This window comes from Moschus berezovskii, chromosome 20 (genome assembly GCF_049115385.1).
Source record: "Moschus berezovskii isolate FMDL1 chromosome 20, NW_MosBer_1.0, whole genome shotgun sequence".
Taxonomy (NCBI): Eukaryota; Metazoa; Chordata; class Mammalia; order Artiodactyla; family Moschidae; genus Moschus; species Moschus berezovskii.
Genome location: NC_142479.1, coordinates 24,942,643 through 24,960,458, shown reverse-complemented (window position 1 = coordinate 24,960,458; position 17,816 = coordinate 24,942,643).

Below are 17,816 nucleotides of genomic sequence, written 5' to 3'. Positions count from 1 at the left end.
GGTTCCCTGCCACCAGGGCCCCCAGAGAGGACCAAAGCCACACTCCGAGGCTGGGCACGAGAAATTTGTCCATCCAAAATGAGAAGGAACAAAAATCATTCCCACCCGGCTCAGCCCTCAGGAAGCACCAAGGAACATAAAGAGTCACACAGGAGATGGGGGAGAGAGAAAGGCAGCGGGAGGGAAGGGGCGAGACGGGGAAGCAGGGAGGGAGGAGTGTCTCCTCCTGTAGCTTGTGGAATAAAGAAGCATCTCTGCTAGCTGGCGGCTGCCACCTCCTCCTTCTCTCCTGCTGCCCAAACAGCATCTCCTTCCCTGGGTATCCGTTTGAAGAAGGAAGAGGCTAGGAAGCCCAGTGTAATGTAAATCACTTGACCTGAGTATTTCTGGCAGAGAACAGGGTCCTCCCCAATGTGTATCTGCCCTGGGGACTTAAGAAAGACACGGGACCCCTGACACCCCCAAGGCTAGACTGTCCCTCTTTGTTACCCTAGCACAGCCTGGGGACCACCTTGCCTCCCTGTCTGAGACCACCTTTCCTCCCACACCACCTTCTTTCTTCAGGGAGTGGGAAAAGGGGTAAAGACACAAGGTGAAGCTGAAGGAGGGGAGGATGAAGAAGGGAAAGGGATGCTCTTTGCAGGGAGGTAGTGGAGAAACATTTTCCTCCACTGTTGTTTTTAAGGGGAAAGGGAAAAACAGGCAGGTCACCTTGAGGGAGCAGATTCCTCAAACGTAGGAACTCAGAGCATTTTAGTAAGGATCCAAGTGATTCAGCCTCTTCCTCTCTTCCCAGTGCTCTCTAGTTTTTTATTTGTCTGCTCAGTTCTTTATTTTTGGCTGCACTGGTTCTTCATTACTGTGTGGGCTTCCTCTAGTCACGGAACCGGAGACTGCTCTGTCATGCTGAGTGGGCTCTGGGCGTGTGGGCTCCAGGTTGCTGCACGGCACACAGGTTCAGTTGCTCCAGGCATGTGGGATCTTCCCGGACCAGGGATCGAACCCGTGTCCACTGTATTGGCAGACAGATTCTTGACTACCAGACCACCAGGGAAGTCCCACTCCTAATAAGCCGGGAACTGGGTCAAGGTCCTTTCAGCCTCATCTCACTTGCCCTCTGCTCTAGGAAAGCAGCCTCTTTGCACTTTGGTACATGTGTCCCCAGCGTGTCCACCTCTAGGCTCTGCTCCTGCTAATTCCTTCCGCCAGGCACCCCTTCCCTTCCCCACCAGTCAGAGTCTCATAGCAACCCCTCCTTCACAAGGCCAGGCAATCTCTCAACTAGAAATGTTCCTTTTTGTCTCTGCTGTCTAGGAAAGGAATTTTCTGGGATTTTCTGCTCACTCTGGGATTTTCTGCTCATACCCCGATCCCCCAACTGAATGGCATCTTGCTCATTCCCTGTGCTGCCTTTCACCTAATCAATCAATCAACAAGCTAAGAAAAGTAGTTGGGGTGGGGGACAGGAGGCCACAAAATTGCCCAGATCCCAGGTAACTGATCCTATCAACGAAGTTTGGATTCACAGTCTGAGGCACATCATACACGTCACCCCCTGAAAGTCGCACCTCCACCCTACAGAGCAGATCTTATTGCCATCCCATCCTGCCCAAGATCCGCCCCACCAAGCTGGTAAAGGATCGGAACCCCCAGCTGGCTAACCCCAAGACCCACGTTCTTCCTATTGTGTCACACTGCCTCTTACAGGTCTTTTCTGGGGGAAGAGGGAGCTGCCCCCAATCTGAATTCTTCCAGAAGGGAGATGATTCCTCTTTGCTTCTTCAGTCTCATCCAAGCTGAACTCTGACTAGCTCCACCACTCAGCCGGCTGCTGGGCGGGTGGGGTGGGTTGGGGCTCGGAAGTCCCAGGCACTAACAACATTAATGGGAGTGACCAAGCACCTTCTTGCAGGCACAGGGAGCTAGGAGGCGCAGACGTCGAAAACCTCTGGGAAGGACTTTCCTGGTGGTCCGGCGGTTTAGACTCCATGCTTCCAAAGCAGGGGCACAGGTTCGATCCCTGATCAGGGAAGTAAGATCTCTCATGTTGCATGGCCAAAAACACCTTCTGGGATAGAGCCTCACTGTATTACTTATTCCTGGGTCAGTCTGCAGTTCAGCAGCAGGAATTGGCCTGGAGGGAGAGGCTGCTGGGGGAGAAGGAGGCTCATGCAGAAAGAGATGCTCACAGAGGGGAGAAAGGACCGCCTGGCCTCAGCAGACGTCCCCACCAGCCCCTCGTCCTGAGCTGGGATGGGGAGAGGGGTTGATCCCAGCTCAGTCTCTGAAATTTCTCTCTTGACTTCCTGTGTGTGCGCTCAGGTGCTCAGTCACGTCTGACTCTTTGCAACCCCATGGACTGGGACCCACAAGGCTCCTCTGTCCATGGGATTCTCCAGGCAGGAATACTGGAGTAGGTTGCCATTTCCTCCTCCAGAGGATCTTCCCAACCCAGGGATCGAACCCATGTCTCTTGTATCTTCTGCATTGGCAGGTGGATTCTTTACCAGTGGGCCACCTGGAAAACCCTTGACTTCCTAGGCCTTTGGAGAAATGCTGCAACTCTCCCCTGGGCCCTTATCTTCACATCTCGGCCTGCCCCAAGGCTCTGGAACAGACATGCTGACATGAATTGCCAGGCACCACACAGCTATCTGATGGCTTACCTGAACTCAGGTAGCCTGCAGGATGGATTGAGCACAAACGCTGGCATCTCTGTTACACACACACACACACACACACAATTTAAACCGACCCTTCCCCATGCATTATCTTAATTGGTTTAAACCTCAGAACAGGGTCCTGGGAGGTGGGCAGGGCCGATGTCTTGAACCCATTTCTTAGATGAGGAACCTGAGATTCAAGGAAGGTAAGCAACTGAATCAAGGTCGCACTGTCCAGAGCTAGTGACCACATTACTGACAACCCCACAGCCATTCAGTGCCCGGAGCAGCACTGAGCACTTCCCATGCATCTGACATTCATTCAGCCCCATGGGGGGTGACGTTATTATCATCCCCATCTCCCCATTTCACAGATGATGAAACACGCACTTAGAGTTGTTCGGTGATTTGGGGAAGCCACTTGGAACCAAGCCTCAAACCGCCTGGCTCCATGGACCCTCCCCAGGGTGGATCCCCTGAGTCCAGCACCTGTGACAGTGTGTGACCCACTAAGGGGCTCACTAAACATCTGCAGCACGTTTGTCCACTGAGTTGTCCCCGACTTGTTTGATCTTGCTTCTCCTTCAGGACCATTCTTGTCCTTCTCTCTCCTGACTCCTTACACGGCTCCAGCCAGACATTTGACATATCTCCCCAGGAGTTCAGGGTCATGGAACCCCCAGGCCCCCTAAGGAGGCTGGAAAGACAATCTGCCACCTCCCCCCTGCACCTACCAGCTTTCATGGATTTGTGGTTTGATGCAATGACACCCCTTGCCTCAGTTTCCCCACCTGTACCAGAGCTGTAGGCAAGCAGGCTGCTGGAAAAGAGGCCCTCTACCTCCTTCCACCCCAGGGGGTGCTGGGATCCTCTCTCTCAAGCCCCACAGAACCCCAGACATGCAGTGAGGGACCTGCAAGAGGAGAGAACAGGACAGGTAGGAGGACTGACCAGGCCCACCTCCAGAGTGTGCATTCCTAAACAGGGAAGATGCTAATATCTGAGGGCAGGGGTCTCTCAGGGAAGATCCCCCACGGGCTGAGGTTTGAAGGTCCCTTGGGAACACTGCCAACTCCAGCTGCCCCAACCCCAGGCGTTAATCAACCAACATCACTGAGAGTTCACTGGCCTGCAGACAAAGAAAGGGTGCAAGATGCCACTCCTGACAACCACCAGCCAAGAGAGAGGCTTCACTTGGGCACACTGAGTGCTTCTCTGGGCACACTCTTATTTAAGCTTGCCAGCAACTCTGAGAATTATGTCCATATCACAAACAGTGAAGCAGAGGTCTCAGTGGCCTGCCCCTCGTCACATGGCTGTGTGTGTGTGTGTGTGTGTGTGTGTGTTAGTTGCTCAGTCATGTCCGACTTTTTGCAACTCCGTGAACTGTAGCACCCACGCTCCTCTGTCCATGGGACTTTCCAGGCAAGAATACTGGAGTGGGTAGCCATCTCCTTCTCCAGGAGATCTTCCCAACCCAGGGATTGAATCTGAGTATCCCACACTGCAGGCAGATTCTTTACCATCTGAGCCACCAGGGGAGCCCCAGTCACTTGGTTGGGACACAGCTAAACTACAGACAAATGCAAGGCTTTGGGGACCTGTGCCCGCATCTTGTTCTGAGAACAAAGCTGTTCCCTCACCAACATCTCCCAAGCCTTCCTTGTTTAAAGATTTGTATTTATTTATTTTTGGCTGCGCTGGGCCTTCATTGCTGTGTGCAGGCTTTCTCTAGCAGCCGTGAGCAGGGACGACGCTCTGGTTGCAGTTCACAGGCTTCTCATTATGGTGGCTTCTCTGGCTGCAGAGAACGGGCTTTAGAGCGTGGGCTCAGTAGTTGGGGCACATGGGCCTCTTTGTCCTATGGCAAATAGAATCTTCTGGACCAGGGATCGAACCCATGTCCCCTGCATTGGCAGGCAGATTCTTAACCACAGGACCACCAGGGACGTCCCCAAGGCTTCCTCTGATAGAGGCTGGATGCCATACACATTCCTCCTCGCCCCCCAGCCTCTTATTTGTCCTGGGGTCCAAGAGCAGATGAGGTGGGCCCTGGGTTTAGAACCATGGGCTTTAGTGGCCCATGACGGGACTGGAGGAGACTCTTGAGAGTCCCTTGGACTGCAAGGAGATCAAACTAGTCAATCCTAAAGGAAATCAACCCTGAATATTCATTGGAAGGACTGAGGCTGAAGCTCCAATACTTTGGCCACCTGATGCGAACAGCTGACTCATTGGAAAAGACTCTGATGCTGGGAAAGATTGAAGGCAGGAGCAGAAGGGGGCGACAGAGGATGAAATAGTTGGTCGGCATCGCTGAATCAGTGGACGTGAGTTTGAGCAAACTCCGGGAGATAGTGAAGGACAGGAAAGCCTGGTGTGCTATAGTCCATGGAGTCGCCAAGAGTCAGACACGACTTAGCGACTGAACAACAACAGGACACCAGGCTTAGGCCCCCCGACCCCGACCTTCACCCCCACGCAGCACATGTCTCTCTGTGCTTCCTACCGCCACCCTTCCAGTCCCCACTGCCTGTAGCCCCAAGGATGACCAGGAGACCAGAGTGGGAGGAACAGCACTCCTGACCCCCAGCCTGGCTGCGACCTCTCCAGTGCCTGTCACCTAGCCCCAGCCGGGCGTCAGGTCCAGCGAGACCCTCTTCCCCTCCAAGTCACCCCTCCCGTGCCCTCTGGCCAGGCCCCGCCAGGCGCTCTGAGGATTGATCGATGTCAGAGCGCCACCTAGTGTGCCTGGTGGGCGCCTCGGACCCTGCCAGGACTTGCCGGGTTCACTTCTCCTCTACTGCTGCTGCTGCTAAGTCACTTCAGTCGTGTCCAACTCTGTGTGACCCCATAGATGGAAGCCCACCAGGCTCCCCTGTCCCTGGGATTCTCCAGGAAAGAACACTGGAGTGGGTTGCCATTTCCTTCTCCAATGCGTGAAAGTGAAGTCGCTCAGTGGAGTCCGACTCTTAGCGACCCCATGGACTGCAGCCCACCAGGCTCCTCCGTCCATGGGATTTTCCAGGCAAGAGTACTGGAGTGGGGTGCCATCACTTCTCCTCCAGGGTGGGTCAAACACCAGGAAGAGTCTCTACCCTGTCTGGGACTCGCTTCTAAAGAGCCTCAAAACCTACCTGCTGACGTTCTGCTCTGTGAAACTATTCCTCCAGTCAGAGAGAGACTCTGGAACCTAGTGAGGGCAGTTCCGTCACAATTCAAAAGTTTTGCCCCATCATGGGACAGCACTGCCAGCAAAGCCCTGGCTTCATACTGCCTGTGAGGCTTAAAGTGAGCTTTCCAGTAGTTTAATCAAATTGCATTATTTTGTGTCCATTGGTGAAAAGCAAATTTCCCAAATTAGCCACAATCTTGGTAAACCCTCTTTGTGTGCGCTCAGTCGTGTCCTCTTGGTGACTCCATGGACTGAAGCCCACCAGGCTCCTCTGTCCGTAGAATTTTCCAGGCAAGAACAGTGGAGTGACTTGCCATCCCCTTCAAGTCCTGATGCTGCACAAGTGCCTCAGACAATGAACAGTGTGTGGAGCCTGTGCTCCATCCCACCCCCACCTCCAAATACAGTCAAATGAGCACAGAGCATGCGCAGGGGGGTCAGGCCAAAGTCCAGGTTTGAAGCCTTGCTCCGTACCAGCTGTAGGGCCTTGAAAAATTCACTTAACAATACCCTGCTGCTGCTGCTAAGTCACTTCAGTTGTGTACGCCTCTGTGTGACCCCATAGACGGAAGCCCACCAGGCTCCCCCGTCCCTGGGATTCTCCAGGCAAGAACACTGGAGTGGGTTGCCATTTCCTTCTCCAATGTGTGAAAGTGAAAAGTGAAAATGAAGTAGCTCAGTCGTGTCCGACCCTTAGCGACCCCATGGACTGCAGCCCACCAGGCTCCTCCATCCATGAGGTTTTCCAGGCAAGAGTACTGGAGTGGCTTGCCATTGCCTTCTCCGAACAATGCCCTGGGGGTGGCCTAATCTGGAAGGAAATCCAAAAAAGAAGGGATATATGTGTCCACATAGCTGATTCACTCCGCCATACAGCAGAAACTAATACAACATTGTAAGGCAACTCTACTCCAATAAAAAAAAATCTTTTAAAGAAAGAAAAACTCATCTAGGCTCTCTGAGCCTCACTTTTCCCACCTGTGAGATAGGGTTGTAATGATCATTGTATGAGACATCAAACGTGGCCTTCAGCAGTGCCAGCCCCTTACCCGAGTCTCTGTAACAGCCAGGCTCGTCTTCCTCATCTCCCGCAGGGCCTCCACAGCACCTCAAGCCGGGCCTCCGCTGTTTTCTCGGTCCCAGAGCACACGTCACAGGCACGGTGCCTCTGTCTTCTGTGGACGTGTCCATCTACCCATCCCGGTGCCAAGCCAACAGTGAGTGTCTATTAACCAGCCGCTCGACAGAATGTTCTCAGGCCAAACGGCCACACCTGTGGGAAGAGCCCGTTCTTCAATTCAGAGGCGAAACCAATCCAGCTTTCTGCTGCTGCTGCTGCTAAGTCACTTCAGTCGTGTCCGACTCTGTGTGACCCCATAGACGGAAGCCCACCAGGCTCCCCCGTCCCTGGGATTCTCCAGGCAAGAACACTGGAGTGGGTTGCCATTTCCTTCTCCAATGCATGAAAGTGAAAAGTGAAAGTGAAGTCGCTCAGTCGTGTCCGACCCCTAGCGACCCCACGGACTGCAGCCTACCAGGCTCCTCCATCCATGGGATTTTCCAGGCAAGAGTACTGGAGTGGCTTGCCATTGCCTTCTCCGAATCCAGCTTTCTAGTCCTGTCCAAATAAACACGCCCTGCCCCAGAGCCTCAGGCTTCTCCCCACTCTGAAGTGCTGTTGAAGCTCCTGACTTGCACAGTGTCTTAGGACATAAAGAAGATGTATTTGAAGGCCCTGGTAAAGGGTGTAACACCCAGCAAGTAGAATAACAGGTAGAATGTGTTATGCCGATTGCTGGGAGGCCCAGTTGGTTTTCAAAGCAATGTCAATGGAGGGACTTCCCTGGTGGTCCAGTGGTTGAGAATCCTCTTTCCAATGCAGGGGACGCATGTTCAATCCCCGGTCGGGGAACTAAGAGCCCTCATACCGCAGGGCAACTGAGATTTCGAGCCATAATTACTGAACCCATGCGCTCTAGAGCCTGCTTGCCACAACACAAGGTCCCATGTGCTGCAACCTGACACAGCCAAAAATAAAATAATTAATTGAATTTTTTTAAAAAAAGCTACATCAAAGGAAACCAGAAAGAGCTGTGTCATCTCTGTGCACCAGAGACATCAGGGCAAGGAGGCAGAGGGCAAGCCGGTCCCAAGTGAGAAATGCTTGAAACAGGCAAAAATGAATGCCCAGACAGGGTCTCAGTCAACAGCTGATCTACAGAGAAGACATCCCACAGGCCAGAAGCAACTGGGTGGTGGGGGCCTCTCTTTCTCCTGGGCTGGGGATGGGGAATGGGCCAGTGCAGTGGGGGAGGAGGGGGTGAACAGCCTCTTTATTAACACAGTTATTTTATTTGCCAAAAGGTAATCATCCTAAGTGAGGTCAGCGGCTGGCCTGAGTTGCCATGGCAACAGAACCCAATCACTTCCAGCAGCAGCAAGGGCTGGAGGCTCCTGAGGAATGAGGCCCCCAGGCCCCTCTTCTCCTCGCCCAGAGAAGGGCTAAACTACACCGGCCGGTGTCTGTGTTCCGCCTCCCCGCCCCAAGTGGCAGACCAAGGGTCCTTCCCCTAGCTCAAGTTCACAGGGGGTCCATCTTAGGGGAGAGGGACCTTGGCATCATCATCCCTTTTCACCCCATAATAACCCTGCCACGAAGTGACTGAGCATCACCTGACCATTTCACAGACCACTGTGGCTCAGAGGGGTTAGTGACTTGTCCACAGACATACAGAACTTGGAGGTTTCAGGGCTGGAAGCCTGAAACACTACTCGCGGTTGCCTCAGAGCCAGGGGCTGTGAGATTGACAGGGAGGGACCGGACCGGGGTCTTGAATCACCACGAAACTGGTGTGGAGGAAAAGTGGCTAAAGTAAAATCAGAGGCCTGGGTTTGAGTCCCAATCCCCCCCTCGCAGGTCACATTACCCACAGCTAACATACTCTGAACCTCCATTTACCTAAGGCATTCTGCATCTGTGACTTGTCAGACTCTGCAAGTTCAAGCAATGACCAAGACATGTTTCTCCATCTGTAAAATGGGCCAATAAAGGCCTGTCCTGGGGACCCAGGTAAACTTGCCCTAATGTACACAAATATAAGACTCTAGTTCTGTTGTTCTGGTTGTTTAGTCATTAAGTCAGGTGAGCAACTCTTTGCTACCCCATGGATGGTAGCCCACCAGGCTCCTGTCCATGGGATTCTCGAGGCAAGAATTCAGGAGTTGCCATTTCCTTCTCCAGGGGATCTTCCCAACCCAGGGATCAAATCCGAGTCTCCTGCTTAGCAGGCAGATTCTTTACCACTGAGCTGCTGATTGACACCTAGTTTATTTTCATCCAAATCTCAAAGAGTGTTAACTCTGCAAAGAAGAGTTGACACCAACTGCGAGTGTTGCTTCAGGCTTTCTGCCCTGAAATCTCAAAGTTCTGTGTGTCTGTGGACAGGTCACTAACCCCTCTGAGCCACAGTGGTCTGTGAAATGGTCAGGCGATGCACCCTAACCCCAAATCCTCCAGCCCTGAAGTCCAGGAGACACCATAGGAGAGGCAGGTCAAAGGCCAGGTAGAGCCAGGCTGTTGGGGTCCCCTTGGCTTGTGCCTATAAAGCGAAGAGGAACTAAAGAGCCTCTTGATGAAGGTGAAAGAAGAGGGTGAAAAAGCTGGCTTAAAACTCAACGTTCAAAAAATGAAGATCATGGCATCTGGTCCCACCAGTTCATGGCAAATAGATGGGGAAACAATGGAAACAGTGACAGACTTTATTTTCTTGGGCTCCAAAATCACTGCGGATGGTGATTGCAGCCATGAAATTAGAAGACGCTTACTCCTTGGAAGAAAAGCTATAACAAACCTAGACAGAGTATTAAAAAGCAGAGACATCACTTTGCCAACAAAGGTCTGTATAGTCAAAGCCACGTTTTTCCCAGCAGTCATGAACAGACATGAGAGTTGAACTGTGGTGTTAGAGAAGACTCTTGAGAGTCCCTTGAACTGCAAGGAGATCAAACCAGTCCATTCTAAAGGAAATCAGTCCTTGAATAGTCCCTGGAAGGACTGATGCTGAAGCTGAAGCTCCAATACTTTGGCCACCCGATGCAAAGAGCCAACTCATTGGAAAAGATTCTGCTGCTGGAAAAGATTAAAGGCAGGACGAGATGGTTGGATGGCATCACCGACTCAATGACATGAGTTTGAGCAAGCTCCGGGAGATGCTGAAGGACAGGGAAGCCTGGCGTGCTGCAGTCCATGGGGTCGCAAAGAGTCAGACATGACTGAGCCACTGAACAATCACCACAGAGCATTTACCGTGCCCTGGTAGAGAGTGTGACACAGGGACAAGAAAGTGAAAGTGTGAGACACCCAGTCGTGTCCGGACTTTGACACCCCATGGACCACAGGCTGCCTGGCTCCTCCGTCCACGGAATTTTCCAGGCAAGAATACTGGAGGGGGTAGCCATTCCCTTCTCCAGGGGATCTTCCCAACCTAGGGGTCACATCCAGGTCTCCTGCATTACAGACAGATTCTCTACTGTCTGAACCACCAAGGGACAACTACAACCAGAAGGAATTCAGATGGGGTGGTGGAGGGGCTGACAGGTTCTAAGGGGCAGGCTTTGTGGGAAGAGGGACAGTGAGACTTGAGCTGCGTCTCCTAGAAGGTGGACGTGGGGATGAGATTAGGAGGAAAGACATTTCCAGCAGTGGAAACTACCTCCAGTAAAAGCCTTCAAAGTGTCAGGTGCAGCAGGGGTTTGGGGGGAAGAGGGTTTGAGTAGGGATCGAGGGCAGAGTGAAGGAACTTCAAGGGACCTAGGAGGATGTTGGAGCCAGACTGGGGCAGATTATGGATAGCTTCGACCTTGAGGCTAAGAATCCTGCACTTTATCTTGGGGGCAACAGGAGCCATTGAAGTTTTCTGAGCTGGGACAGGAAAGATCTGATTTGCATTTTAGGATTGCCCTTTGGAGAGGGAGTGGAGGCAAAAAGGCTCAGAGGACTTCCCTGGTGATCCCGTGGTTAAGAATCCACCTGCCAGTGCAGGGGACATGGGTTTGATCCTGGTCCAGGAAGATTCCACATGCCACGGAGCAGCTAAGCCCATTATCCACAACAAAAGAAGCCACCGCAATGAGAAGTCCATGAACCGCAACGAGAGTAGCCCCTGCTTGTCCCAACTAGAGAAAGCCCAGTGCAGCCATAAATAAACAATTTTTATGGGAGCCACCTCCCTCCATTAACAAAAGCAACAGCTCATGGCCTGACTGGAGACCTTTTTTGTTGTTGTTTAGCTTCTAACTTGTGTCCAATTCTTTGCAACCTCATGAACTGCGGCACCCCAGGCTCCCCTGTCCTTTACCATCTCCTGGAGTTTGCTCAGATTCATGTCCATTGAGTTGGTGATGCTATCTGACCATCTCATCCTCTGCTGCATTCTTCTCCTTTTGCCTTCAGTCTTTCCCAGCATCAGGGTCTTTTCCAATGAGTTAGCTCTTTGCATCAGGTGGCCAAAGTGTTGCAGCTTCAGCATCAGTCCTTCCAGTGACTATTCAGGGTTGATTTCCTTTAGAAATTGACTGGTTTGATCTCTTTGCAATCCAAGGGACTCTCTAGAGTCTTCTCCAGCACCACAACTCGAAGGGATCAATTCTTGTAAGGAGGCCTTATAAGCCCCTTTTTAACCACTGCACAACAGGCCTCAAGCTGTGTGGGTTCCCAGCCCGAAGACAGGCGCTGGAGACAGTGAAACTATAGGCGCTGGTTCCCACACTGGCCTCCTCAGACAGGGCCCCAACACTGCCTGAGGAGGTCTGTAAGCCCCCCGAAAGGTGAAGGGGCAGGGGATCAGAAGGGAGCTGGGAGGGAGCCCCTTCACTGAGGGTCTGCTCAGTCCTCACCCTTTACCCCAGGTCCCGGTGACCATGGGGGTAAGTGCCCTGAAATAATCATCTCTGTTCCAAATAAGGAAACCAAGACCTGAGGGGGTTAGGAACAGCCCAGGAACCCCAGGGCCAGGATGCAAGCCCAGGTGGGTCTGACCTCAAAGTTCCTCAGACCACAAGCAGGAAGAGAAACTGAGACCTCAAGGAAGCAAACCTCTCTCCTCCCAGGAGGAGGACCACTCTGGCCCAGATACCAAGGGGAGGCGTTCTGGAGGCCCCTGTTCCCCAACCCCTGCCCCAGCAGTCTCTCCACCAGCGTCCTAGGACACATGCTCACACGCACTCATGCTTTGAGTTCTCAGTGCATCACAGACGTTTACAGAGATCACAGTTCATCCAACTTCCCAATTTAGATTCACCAACCTCACCTGAGGATGACAGCCGGAGTCCCCGGCCTGTGCCAGATACCATTAAGTAAAGGCAGGAGATAGCAGAGGGGGTCCCCAGGATGGGGTCCACGCCCCACCAGCCCTGAGGGACTCCCTCCCCACAGTGGGGACATGGCAGATAGGAGAAGTTCTGAGGGAAGGCTGGGCCCCTGAAGGGGGACAAGGACAGCAGGTTAGAGCGGGACATCTGGGCAGGAGACAGGCAGGGCACGAGGCGGAGAGGAAGCAGACGGTTCTGGCTCACAGTTGAACCTGCAGTGACGCCCAGGGTGCTGGCCACACACCAGCCCAGTAATAACACCCGTTCAGGCCTAAACTTGAATCAGTCCATCTAAGGCTTGGCCGCAATCAGCCGCAAGGAAGATTAGCAAAGTCCAGGGAGGGAAAGAGGAGGAGGGTGTCTGGCCAAGGAATAATGTGCATGGAATCTATCTTGGGAGGGACGGGGGTTCAGCACCCCTTCCCACAAGACATGGAGTGGGAAGTGGAGGTAGGAGACAGACTGAGCTATGTCAGCTTGGAGGGCACAGATCTGACCCACTGAGGCTGAGTCAGACCCTAAAACTCTGCCTCCAATACCTCTCTCCCTCAACCTCAACAAGCTCACGCGAGACACCGAGAAGAACTTACCAACCCCAGTGAGACCCCAGAATGCCTGAGCAGCTCAAGCTGTTCACGCCATCCTTGGCAGTCTCAGCAGGGGATCTGTGGTGCCCCCATGGTCCCCTTTAGGCGAGGCTGTACCAGGGATGACCGAATGGGCTACATTCCCGCCCCACAAATACTCTGGAGACAGAGTGGAAAGTAGGAGGCTACAAATGGAATCAGCTGCCCAGCATAACGTATTAGCATCTAGGCGAGATTAATCAAGCCCAGAAACCTCGAGCAGACCCCTAATTAGTCGCTGCTGATAACTATATTTGTCATGCTCTCCAATTATTCCACTGTAAATTTCAGAGTTTAATTGCACCTTGTTCTTCATTGAAGTGTCACTGTTTGCACATGCTCCCCTAATTCTTTAGCAAATTTGACAAAATTCAGCATTAAATATAGATTATCTTTAGATTTCCATAATTAACACAACCAAACTGTCTCAGACCTAAATATTTCTCCCAGCACCATAAATCTGGCCTGTCCCCGGAACCCAGAGAGCTGCTCCCAGCTCCCCCGGCAGAGGCCGCAGTGAGAACATGCATGCACATCCTTGAACTCACACAGGACACGCCTGTGAAGTGCTGGCGGTACAGGCGAGGCTTCATTGAGAGCATGCATCCAGGGATCATCCCACTCCCAAATGTGTGGGAGACCCCATTGAGGCAGCTTGCTGGGGCATCTCAGCCGTGTCACAGGGCTTAGAAGGCCAGGCCAGCATCATGGCTGACCTCTGTCCCTGGTAGGTGGTGATTTTGTGTGTTAGTCGCTCTTTCGTGTCCTACTTGTTGCAACCCCACAGACTGTAGCCCACCAGGCTTCTGTGTCCATGGGATTCTCTAGGCCAGAATACTAGAGTGGGTTGCCATTTCCTTCTCTAGGGGATCTTCCCAACCCCAGGGATCGAACCCAGGTCTCCCACATTGTGGGAAGATTCTTTAATCTCTGAGCCATCAGAGAAGCCCCCTGCAGCCAGGCCATAAGCCACTCCACACCACGAAAGCCAAAGGGCCCACGTGGCCTTTATCCCCATTAAGGCAGTCTCTGATTCTGCTGGGAACGTGGCTCAGGCAGACAGCCATGCTGTCTGTGCCCGCCCTCTCCCTGCGTCCTCACTGACCAGCCTTCTCTCCAAACTCACCAGGTGCACATGTGGTTGCTGTTCAGTCACTAAGTACTGTCCGACCCTTTACAGCCCCATGGACTGCAGCTCACCAGCCTCCTCTGTCCTTCACTGTCCCCCAGAGTTTTCTCAGGTAAATGCATGTCCATTCTACTCTAAACACACTTACCTGGGGCTCTTAGTTCAGACACTCTCAACATCAGGCTGCAAATCTTTTCCACCAGTGCCCCCAAGCCCCAATTTTTGGTTGGGGAACAACAAAACCAGCAAGGTGTCCCATTTCCAAGATGACAGTGGGACAGCAGGGATAGATAGGAGAGGACAGGGATGCCGATGCCCCCTCTAGAGCCCTCCTAGTCTGTGGCCCCTGGGAACAGATCCATTGGTTTATCCCAAGTAGGGCTTCCCAGGTGGCGCTAGTGGTAAAGAACCTGCCTACCAATGCAGGAGATGTAAGAGATGTGGGTTCAATCCCTGGGTCGGGAAGATCCCCCGGAGGAGGACATGGCAATCCACTCCAGTATTCTTGCTGGGAGAATCCCATGGACAGAGGAGCCTGGCGGGATACAGTCCACAGGCTCACACAGAGTCAGACACAACTGAAGTGACTTAGCACAAACATGCACACACCCCAAGTCACGTCTGGCAGGTCCATGGGCAGCAGAACATCCAGAGTTCAACTGCCTGCCAAGCCCCATCCCCCATACTGCAGTCATGCAAGCGTGCACGCACGCACACACACACTCACACACACACATAAACATACACACAGACACAGAAACAAATGGACTCAGATACACAGAGACACACCATCAACACCCAGGGACACACACATAGACACATAGTCACACACTGACATGCAAGGACAGACATACACAAACAGAAACACACACACTGCTCTGCCCAAACCCGGAAGATGGGGTCAGCCAGATAGGAGAATACTCACTCCCCAGAAATCAGGGGCATATCTAGAATCGTGTTGCCTTGAAGGGCCAGAGCGGGCTAGGGGCTCCAGAAGACAGCTCCCCAGTCCTTTCATTCTCTTAAGAAGCCTCAGAGTATACTCGCTGCAAATTTGGAGGAAAATCAATGACCTTTAATGAGATTTGAGTTTTTGCCCCAGTGAGGGGTGCTGAGCTGGAGGTGATGTGGGAGCTCTCTGGGTGCAGCGCATTAGGAGATGGGGACAGACACAGCTTACAGGGCAGGGAGGGACTGGGCAACCAGCGGTGGAGAGGCTCCAGGGCCAGCAGCCTCCGGGATAGGCCAAGACAGAGAACCAACAGACAGGCGATCAGGCTGCCACCCAGCCCCAGCCTGCCGGGCCGAGAGGGCCCCTGGGCCGGCTTAGGTGTCTGCCAGGGCCAGGCTGCATTCTGGATCCAGGACTCTGGACTCCCAATCTCAGAAGGAAGGGGGTGCTGAGGTCCACCCAGATTAGAGGGGCTGCTCATGGCCAAGAAGAGCAGGCAGTGGCAACAGAGGGTGTGGGTTATACAGCCCACTCAAGGTCATTGGCTTTGGAAGGTGATGAGGGGCAGTTATTGAGCAGCTGCCTGGCTCCAAGCACCTGTTATCATCATTCTGCAGAAAACCCTGCAAGAGACACAATGGCCCCCTTGCTCAGATGAGGAGAGTGAGGATCAGAGAAGTTGAAGAAATTGCCCACAGCTGCCCAGGTGGCAAGTGCCTGAGGCAGCACTGGAACCAAGGTCTGCTGGGCCCAGAAGTCTGTGTTTTCCCCGTTCTGCTGGCAAACAGCACCTCGCAGACCATGAAGGTGCCACATCTTCACCTGTCTTCTCTTCCAGATACTTGGGCCATCTGGGTCAGAGCTTAGGTTCAGGCTCCAGAGTGACGGGAACTCAGGGGATCTTCTCCACAACTCAACCTGAAATTATAAGACGTACCCCAGGCACAAAACAGAGGATATCTGTCAGCTGAAATCCTGTCTACCCTACCCCACTGGCTAAAGTTTGAGTTTGCTCCTTCCCTACTGAATAATTGGAGGGATCAGAGGCCATCAACCCAATCTTAATATCATGCACCTGAAGCCCCCGGCAACATCCTGCCTGAGTGGTCATCTGAGTGCTTGCATTCCTCCAGTGACAGGGAGCTCACTACCTACAAAGCACCCCTATTCAATCTTTGGAATCCTGTTAAGACTGAGCTGCTATTTGACTCACTGGGCCCATCCTGCCCTCTGGGTTATCAGTCTGGTCCATGAAAAGCTTTTCTGTAATTGGAATACCACGACTGCTGCTCCCACTACAACCGCCACCCCATGCGTCCACTCTCCTGGCTAAACTCTCCCTCATCTCCTCAACCACTGCAGACTGTCCTCCCCCATCCCTCCTACCCACCCAAAGTTGTCAGCAGAATTGGTGACAGACAGGAGTAGCTAAAAACAACCATTTTAGATGGACTTGGCAATGATGGCACAGGCAATAAAAGAAGGTAAATGAGACTACATCAAAATTTAAAACTTCTATGTATCAGAGAGGGCTTCCAAGTGGTGCAATGATAAAAAGAATCTGCCTGCCAATACAGGAGACACAGCAGACGTGGTTTCAGTCTCTAGGTTGGGAAGATCCCCTGGAGAAGGGACTGGCAACCCACTCCAGTATTCAAATAAAAAAACATTAAAAACAGAACTACCATATGATCTGGGCTTCCCAGGAGGCACTAGTAGTAAAGAACACGCCTGCTAATGCAGGAGACATAAGAGAGGCAGGCTCAAGAAGATGCCTTGGAGAAGCGCATGGCTACCCACTCCAGTAATTCTTGCCTGGAGAACCCCACGGACAGAGAAGCCTGGCGGGCTACAGCCCATAGGGTTGCAAAGAAGCAGACATGACTGAAGCGACTTAGCACGCACACACTGTATGATCCAGTAATCCCACTTCTAGGTAAACATCCATAAGAATTAAAACACAGGATCTCACAGAGAGATCTGCACCTTCATGCTCATTGCAGCGTTATTCACCATAGCCAAGAGACAGAAGCAACCCAATGCCCATCAACTGATGAATGGATGAACAAAACATGGTAGATACATACTCTGAAATATTATTCAGCCTTAAAAAGGGAAGGAAATCCTATCACGTGCTACATGAACGAACATTGGAGACATTGTACTAACTGAAATAATGTGGTCATAAAAAAAACACTGTATGATTCCACTTCAGTGAGTATCTAAAGTTGTCAAATTCACAGACGCAGAAGATAGAATGGTGACCATCAGGGACTGGGGATGAAGAATGATGGTTTAATGGGTAGAGAGTTTCGATTCTGTAAGATGGGAAAGATCTGCAGATCTATTTCACAACAGTGTGAAAATACTTAACTCCTGGAATGGACACATAAAATGATAAGGATGGTAACCAAAAAGGAAGGAAAGAGAAATGATTCTGGAGTCAGGCAAAATTGGCTTTGAGTTCCAGCTCTGTCGGTTCCTAGCTGCGTGACCCCGGGCAAGCTGCCGAATGTCTGTGAGCGTCAGTCCCCCCAACTAGACGAGGGACTTGAGAGAGTCTGAGAAGAGCGTTATCTTCCTGGCAAAGTCAGTGGAGGACCTGGACATGGTCACCTTTGGAGGGATAAATTAGTAGGAAGGGATTAACATATACATACTACCATGTATAAAATTCCCTGGTGGCTCAGACGGTAAAACATCTGCTTATATTGTGGGAAACCCAGGTTTGATCTCTGGGTCGGGAAGATCTTCTGGAGAAGGAAATGGCAACCCACTCCAGTACTCTTGCCTGGAAAATCCCATGGACAGAGGAGCCTGGTAGGCTGCAGTCCATGGTCACAAAGAGTCGGACACGACTGAGCAGCTTCACTTTAGTGGCTTTTAGTGGCTTATATAAAAT